The sequence below is a fragment of the Cebus imitator genome, unplaced genomic scaffold (assembly GCF_001604975.1).
Source record: "Cebus imitator isolate Cc_AM_T3 unplaced genomic scaffold, Cebus_imitator-1.0 Scaffold550, whole genome shotgun sequence".
In the NCBI taxonomy this organism is placed as follows: Eukaryota; Metazoa; Chordata; class Mammalia; order Primates; family Cebidae; genus Cebus; species Cebus imitator.
In genome coordinates, this window is record NW_016107865.1 from 1,046,169 (window position 1) to 1,055,196 (window position 9,028).

The following is a 9,028-nucleotide window of genomic DNA, read 5'->3' on the forward strand; positions in this document are numbered from 1 at the left end:
AAGGAAGGAAGGAAGGAAGGAAGGAAAAGAAAGAAAGAAAGAAAGAAAGAGAGAGAGAGAAAGAAAGAAAGAAAGAAAGAAAGAAAGAAAGAAAGAAAGAAAGAGAAAGAAAGAGAGAACACTGTATCAGATCACACACAAAAATTAACTTAGCTTAAAATGTGTCATAGATCTAAACCTAAAAGCAACATGTATAAAATTTTTATTTAAAAAACATAGAAAAGTATTATGACATTGGGGTAGAGAAAGATTTTTTAGATCACAAAAAGTATAAACCATATTCACTGACTGTGACAAATGTATCATACTAATGTTAATAATAGGGAAAGGTGGGTGGGAGTATTTAAGAACCTTCTATACTATTTTTGCAAGTTTTCTATAAATCTAAAACTAAACTAAAAACTTTATATTAAAAAAGCATTGACCATGAAATTAAAAAATGAATAAATAGATAAATTAAAAGCATTTGCTCTTTGAAAGACATTATTACAAAAATGAAAAGACAAATTATAACCTGGGAAGAAATATTTGCTGATCACATATCTGACAAAGGAATTGTATGCAACATATATCAAGAACTCTCAAAAATTTGTATTAAGAAAATAACCCCAATTTTAAAAGATCTGAATTGAAATTTCACTAGAGAAGATATATGGATAGCTTATAAGCACATGAAAAGACGGTTGATACTAGTCATTATGGAAAGGAAATACTATTCATTAGGGAAAGGAGATACTACTACATACCTGTAAGCATGGCTCAACTTTAAAAACAGTACTATGAGATAAGAGAATGCAAAGCAACTGGAACTCCCATGTGTTGCTGGTAGGATTGCAAAGCGGTACAGAACATTTGAAAAAGAGTTTGGCTGTTTCTTAAACACTACCATGCAACCAAATAATCCCTCTCTTAAGGTGTTCACTTAAGAGAACTAAAACATATGGCCTGTACACAAATATTCATAATCATCAGAAACTGGAAACAATCCAAAGGGCTGGAACTGGTAAATGAGTAGATTGTGATATATCCATGCAATGTAATGCTTTTCAGCAAGAAAAGGAATGAGGTATTGATACACACAACATAAAAAAAAAACCCTCAAAAATAGAAAACTGAGATGTAAAAGCCATATATAAAATGTGCTTTTATTTATCTGATATACTGGAAAATGAAAAGCTCTAGTTTTCTAGTGTTATGGTCTAAATGTCTGTGACTCCCCAAATGCATGTGTTGAAACCTAATGTCCAATGTGATATTATTAGGTGAGGCTTTGGGCAGGTGATTAGCTCATGAGGGCTCCATTCTTATGAATAGAATTTGTGCCCTTACATAAGAAATCCCAGAGAACTAGTTAGTCCCTTTTAACACGTAAGGACACAGAAAGAAGGCACTGTCTATGACGAAAAGAGCCCTCACCAGACACCAAATATGCCAGTGCCTTGATCTTGGACTTCTCAACCTCCAGAACCTCGAAAAATAAATTTTTACTACTTATGAGTTACTCAGGCTAGGGAATTTTGTTAGAGCAGCCCAAACGAACTAAGACAACCAGAGACTATGAGTAAAGGGAAGATATTGACTATAGAGGTACATGAGGAAACTTTCTGGGATGGTGGAAAGAGTCATAGACGTAGACCCTTTCCACCACCCCAGAAAGTTTACACCTGTCAAAACTAATAAAAGTGTATACCTGAAAAGCAAGACTCTTACCATATGTAAATTGTAACTCAATAAACCTGAGTTTAAATAATAAAACTGAAATCATATCATCTATATTACTTATATATTGCCTCTCTTGTCACTTAACATCACAGCACTAAATATACCAAGAAAGCATGACTGTAATGATTACATCAAATTTTTCTGTGTGAGTATATGGTAACTCAATTAATTATTGTCTTATTGTTGAACATCATTTAGTTACAATTTTTTAACATATATTCTCACATGAACATCTTTGTATAGCAGTTCAGACTTTTGTCTCATTACTGCACTCAAACAAATTCTAGACATGAGCCAAGGGTATGAGTGCTAGTTTAAGTGTCTTAAAATTTACTGCCAATTTTCTTCCCAGACAAGCTTACACACCTACCATGGGAAGAGTAGGTCTATAATAAAAATCTTAAATATATCCTTTTTTAAAGAACATGAAGCAATAATAGAAATGGAGGTTTATTCAAATTACTCTGAGTTTATGGGGAAATTAACAAGTCTACAGAAAAGAGTCTTCTGTGAAATTTCCAGAGGTCCTCTACAATCAGTTTTTTAATAACATTTTCCCTTTAGAAGAGATTACTTTTTCCATTTATAATATATTGCTTTGCATAATGAAGAACAATTAGCAAAATAATTCATCAAAATCCTATTTACACTTGCATTTTCAAGAGCAATCATTTATTCCAACTAAAATGCCTCCCTTCTTTTAACCCTTTTCACCATCAGTGCCCACAAGTAAGAATGCTAGAATTTCCACAAGAATCTTTCAGTGTTACAGCTCCTGTATTTCACAATGAAATCCTAAGCTCACAATATTTTTTCATGTGCTGATGCCATATTCAAGGCATAGTTTATGCTAATAGATGACTCTTCCTCTTAATAGAAAAAAACAACCTTATTGAGTTTCTAACAATGTCCCTATTCACACATTAGCTCTGCTACAACTAAGATAAACACATTGCTTACCTAACATTTTAAGTATAAAGTAACCAAAATAGAACAATAACTAACTCTTAACAAAGCTAAATTCAGTTTCAAAATGTCTTCATGGTGAGTAAATAAAATTTCTGAACCTGGGTCATGTGATCCTGGAGTTCTGATTATCATCTTTCATTGCTGACTTTAAAGATAAACAATGTTTGTCTGAATAGCTTCATCTGAAGCCCTCTTTCCTGAATTATTTATTCAGGCATGAATTTTGCTGGTATAGATTCATGTAGAACTTTAGCCACATTATGAAACTTCAAAATGGAAGAAACCTTGATTTGCCCAAACCCTCACAGTGGGCTGGCAGTCATACAGGCTGTGAACTCAGGTTCCAAGCCTTGGGCTCCTCAGGCTCACCCCACTCTACCTCATTCTCTGCTCTACCTTGGCTAGAGTAACGCATTTGACTGTACATGTCAGGTTTCTCCCGCCAGAATGCTCAGTCTGTGAAATAAATTAAAATCACACCAATGAAAGTTATATTCTAAGCCATCCTTAATATTCTGTTACATCTTTCAGGATTCAGAGGAGACAAGGCCAACTTCTAAAATCAAAGAAACATATTTAGAATTTTTTTAACAACATACACTACTAGTACATCAATTTCTACACCCAATTTTATTATCCGATATTTTTAGGACATTTTTAAAAAAGGAAAATGCTACATTTTGAATAGTCAGAATAAATAAGAGATTCTTCCACTGTGATCTTCCCTTCCTCCCTCCCTCTCTCCCTCCAACCCTCTCCACCACCACCCCACCCACCCCGGCTCTCTCTCTCTCTCTCTCTCTCTCTCTCTCTCTCTCTCTCTCTCTCACACACACACACACACACACACACACACACACACACACACACACAGAGTTTCCCACAGACTATTAGTGGACACACCACCAAGAAACCTACCCAAGGCAATGCCAAAGCCATAAATCTCCCCAAGCCAACTGTTGGGTTTTAGGCAAAGCCAAGTCTTTCCTCTCAGGGCTGGAATGCCATGGACTCAGGACTGGAATGCCATGGACTCAGGACCATGCAGCTCAGAGATTCTTAAGAAGGCCATCCCAGGCCAGGCGCAATGGCTCATGCCTGTAATCCTAGCACTTTGGGAGGCCGAGGCAGGTAGATCACTTAAGGTCAGGATTTCGAGACCAGCCTGACCAACATGGTGAAACTCCTTCTCTACTAAAAACACAAAAAGCTAGGCGTGGTGGCTCATGCCTGTAATCCCAGCTACTTGAGAGGCTAAGGCAGGAGAATCGCTTGAACCCAGGAGGCACAGGTCAGAGTGAGACAAGATCATGCCATTGCACTCTAGCCTGGGCAACAAGAACAAAATTCCATCTCAAAAAAACAAAACAAAACACAAGAAGGCAATCCCAAAGCAAAACTGAAGGAGGCAATGTGTCCATCGATGCACTCTCCACTCCTAGCATTTCTCTCTCCTTCCGTCCTCTCTCCTTCCAGGTCTCCAGGCCTCTTGTTCCCCTGCTGTCCTCAGTTCCAATTACCTGAGAAGCCTATCTCATGTTTGACTCCACAGCAAAAACACTCTAAAAACAAAAGTCTAAGAAAAGCTAAGCCTTCCCAGCCAAATGAATCAGCAGAAGAAACACTGGACAGAGGATGAGATGCTCTTTCCAGCTATCCCACTCACTAGCTGAGCAACCCTGGGCAAACCCTTTATCTCTTTGGACCATAGCAGTGAAAGGAGTGGGGTGGGCTGGGTTGTTTCTGGAGGTTGTGCTGAGCCACACCTCTCATAGTCTAGAAAGGCTATACGTTAATTGGAATAAAGGGCCCTCCAGATGAGGGAGTCCATGAGTGATGGAGATACTTCAGGTGTGGTAGATGTGGTAGGTATACCCCAGCAGCAGCTCCTCTTGCTATGCTTTTGAGAAGACACTATGAAACCCTCAAGTCAACTGTCAAGCTCGACACTCGAAGGCTCTGTAGCCCGATCTGCATTTGTTCCTCAGGTTTGGGGAATTACCCTAAACTAATTTGTCCCTTAACCAAATACTTCAGCAAAAAGCCATTGAATGTTTGTCAAACCCTTAAGACATACAATTTTGATAAGCCCCTTCTGGCTTGTTTTGTTTTGCTTTAAATATCTAACTCAGAAACAAACTAGATTTTCAAAAAAAAAAAAAAAAAGTATGTTTTGCCAAGATAATATAAATGTCCAGAAGTCCTTTCACTATAGCCATCTGTATCCCCAGAGCATTGGATTCCACCCTATACATAATTAAAGAAGCAGGCAGTCACCTGCCAGTAACAATGAAAAAGCAGCAGAAGGTCACAGCGTGACCCACCTGGTGTAGTGACTGTAGGTACAGAACATAAGAAAGAATCACCTACTAGCCTGCTAGTGCCATAGAACAGAGGTTTTTTGGTTTTTTGGTTTGAGACAGTGTCTCCCTCTGTCGCCCAGGCTGGAGTGCAGTGGTGCGATCTTGGCTCGCTGCAACCTCTGCCTCCTGGACTCAAGTGATTGTCCTGCCTCAGCCTCCTGAGTAGCTGGGGCTACAGGTGCTCGCCACCACGCCCGGCTAATTTTTTATTTTTAGTAGAGATGGGGATTCACCATGTTGGCTAGGATGGTCTTGATCTCCTAAGCTTATGATCCACCTGCCTCGATCTCCCAAAGTACTGGGATTACAGGCATGAGACACTGCGCCCAGCCCCGAGGCAGGGGTTTTATTTGTAGAACAGATCCTGCACATACATGCTTAGTCTTCTCAGGAAGTTGTAACAAAATACCATACACTGGGTGGCCTAAGCAATAGACATTTATTTCCCACAGTTCTGGAAGTCTGAGATCAGAGCACCAGCATGGTCAGGCTCTGATGAGGGCTCTCTTCTTGACTTGCAGACTGCTGCCTTCTCACTGTGTTCTCATGTAACAGAGAGTTAGACAGCAAGCAAATTCTGGTGACTCTTCTTTTAAAGACACTTATTTCATGATGAAGGGCCTACCCTCACTTAAGGGCCTACCTCATCCAAACTTAATTACTTCCCAAAGGCCCTGTCTCCAAATGCCATCACATTGGTGGTAAGGGCTATAATATGTAAATGTGGGGGCTCTATAATCCATTCCATAGCAGAAGCCGTCAATAAAATTTTGTTGAATTTCTCAATAAAACCATAGGTGGATAAATGAACTGAGAAGAACAAAGAAAGCAAATGGTGGCTGATGTAAATCTACCTGTTCTATGGAATTATAAGGAAAAATACATGGTTTTAGCACAACCAACCATCAGATAAACATTACAGGGCAAGTTCTATTAGTGCTTTTTTCTCATGATTGCAAAGGGCAGTTGATCCATCCTACAGTTGTGAAATGTGTATAAATGGATACCATGTGCTGGGGGCAAGAAGTTCTGGCACAAAGGAATACAAAGGTCAACTCTCCACCTCTGTTAGGATGTGAACTTGCATTTAAAGCCTCTAGGAGTCCCCCTCCTCCTGTGTCAGCACCCCATTTACTCACACTTATCTTGTTTTTATTTGAGATTTTTTTTTTTTGGGCCCTATGTCCATTATTCTGAGTTTTTTGTTGTTGTTGTTTGTTCATGATCTAGTTTATCTAAGTAAAGCCTGGAAATTAGAACTTTATGAAGGTGTTTAGGAGGGAAAAGAGAATCAGAATGGACTCAGAACCTTGTACGCCTTGTCTGATAGTGGTCCGCAGAGTAGATACCATAATACATTAGAAGAAGTGTCTGCAATGGGAGCTGTAGAATTCCAACACAAAGAGGCTCCAGGACGGCAACTGCGGGGAAGGAGGGCTTAAATCTCTATGACTCCCCATGTTTAGATTTGTGAAGTCTACTTTTTACAGACTTTACAAGTAATCTGAGACAAATGCTATATTAAATAAGCTTCTCTTTTACCCGCTGTGGCAATTAGAGGAGGAGACATACAGAATGACGTTAGACCATACAGACTGCTCTGAGACCCTCCACCAAACTAAACAATCTAATCACAGGAATAAAGGAATTTGTGCTTTTGTTCATTCAGTCATAGACTTATTCATTTCCCCAGCATTGAATGAACATCTATGCTGAACACCATGAGCAATGCAAAGGTGAACAAAACAGGGTTCCTAAACTGATTTTCCCATCTTGGGATTTCACAGTCCTAGAAGAGGTTCCTCCAGGGGGAGATTCATTTATTCCACTTCCTCTAAAAGTGTTTATAAAGATTAGTAGAGAAAATGAAATAAGACAGATGCGGTTTCAAATCCCAGCTCTGCCACTTAGATGTGTGATACTTGGCACATTTCTTAACCACTCGAAGCTTCAGTTTATTCATTTATTAAATATGAATGATAATACCTATCTCATAGGATTGTTGAGGTTTACTTTAAAATAACAACAAGCATAAAGTGCCTGGATTAGTACCTGGTGCACAGTAGGAATTAAGTCAATGTTAGTTTGCTTCTTCTATCACCCTGTGTTTTCCTGATTATTCTGCTATCAGCTTGTGCTGAGCCTTGTACATCCCTGCACTCCTCACAGCTCCTACAGCATCCTTTCACACATGCCACTTTTAGTGAATTGGAGCTCAGTCTCCCACATAAGTTTGGCCCTGATTGACATTTTACGGACTGCAGGCTAACACATGCCAATATAAAAATTTCAAGTAAGCAAACTGAGGCTTCATAAAGTTTTTCACATTACTACTAATAAAAGCTAACATTTATTGACTTGAGGCAAACCATGTTCCAGGCACTATTCTAAGTGTTTTACATGTGTTACCTTATTCAATTCTCCTAAGAGCTCTATGAGGTAGGTGCTATATTGTGCCTGTTTTTGCAGCTGAGTAAACTGAGGAACAGAGAGGTTAAGTAGCTTGCTAAAAGGTCTACTGCTAACAAGAAAGGGAGGAAGGAGTTTTAAACCAGGCACCCTGCCCGCCCTGGGGCCAGCCTCTTAACCACTGCACGGCACTGCCTCTTACTGAGAGATTCCGAAGTAGTGATGGGAAGTAGTATTGAGTTGCAGGTACAATAAGAGACATCAGAGTCTACAGCCAATTCATTTGATCACAAAATGGTTGGAATTCATCAAAAGTTTATTTGATATGTTTCTGTAAGAAAATATAGCTCCATTTACAAATTGCTTCGGTTACACATAAAACCGAAGCAACACAACTAATTCTTCTGTAAGATTTGGGAGCCAGTGTTCCAGGTTTGTCTGAACTCCCTAAACACAATTTATTCATTCAACACCACTGAGCACTGTGCACATGACCAGCAGTGTTGTAATGATATGGAGACGAGAAAGATGAGTCCTGCCAATGAGAAATTCACAATCTAGGAGGGAAGACGAGAGAAATACATAAGGAAGTATAATAATAACATCACAGCTGCCCGGTGTGAAGTGCTGTGGACATGCAAGGGTAAAATAAATATCCTCCAAGATGCTTTACTTAATGAGGAAAAGGAAGAACTCCCTTTTAGAGTTCTGGAGGCATCCTTCCAGTGGGCTCTCATGAGTACATTTTTCATTCATTTCACAGTTGAGAGTTGAGCCCTGCTGAGCCAGCACCTCCCAAGATAGAAGTCTCCTTTTCTCAGCTGACTTCAAGCAAACCTGAATATTCTGCACTTCTTCAAAGCCTCCCTCTCTGTCATCCAACTCCCAGTCCTCTCAATGTCTAGCTTTCTAGAAGAAACAACATATAAGGTTGAATCAGACAGTTCTTTCCAGAGGCAGGGTCTCCATTACGTTATGGATCATTTCAGTGGAATCCTGCCCAAGGAGTAGAAGAGGAACACTATGAACCCAAGTCGCAAATGCTTGGTTTTATGACAATTTAAGTTTGCTGGGCTTGGGTTAACATAGCTAATGTTATTCTCAGAGCTGGTTTTGTATAAAGGATGGAGAAGAAAATAACCAATACATAAAAGACTTTTTTCAAAAAGCTCTACTTTAGTAAGTGGAAAACATAGGGGGAAAATGTCTTTTCATTTCATGTTAAGAGCAGAAAGAACAAAACTTCTTTAGCTTTGAAGAACAAAGGAAAAATAGGCCAGGTGCGGTGGCTCATGCCTGTAATCCCAGCACTTTGGGAGGCCAAGGCAGGCAGATCATGAGGTCAGGAGTTCGAGACCAGCCTGGCCATTATGGCAAAATCCGTCTGTACTAAAAATAAAATAAAATAAAATAAAAACTAGGCGCATTGGCGTGCACCTGTAGTCACAGCTACTTGGGAGGTGGAGGCAGGAGAATCACTTGATCCTGGGAGGCAGAGGTTGCAGTGAGGCAAGATTATGCCACTGCACTCCAGCCTGGGCAATAGAGTGAGACTCTGTCTCAAA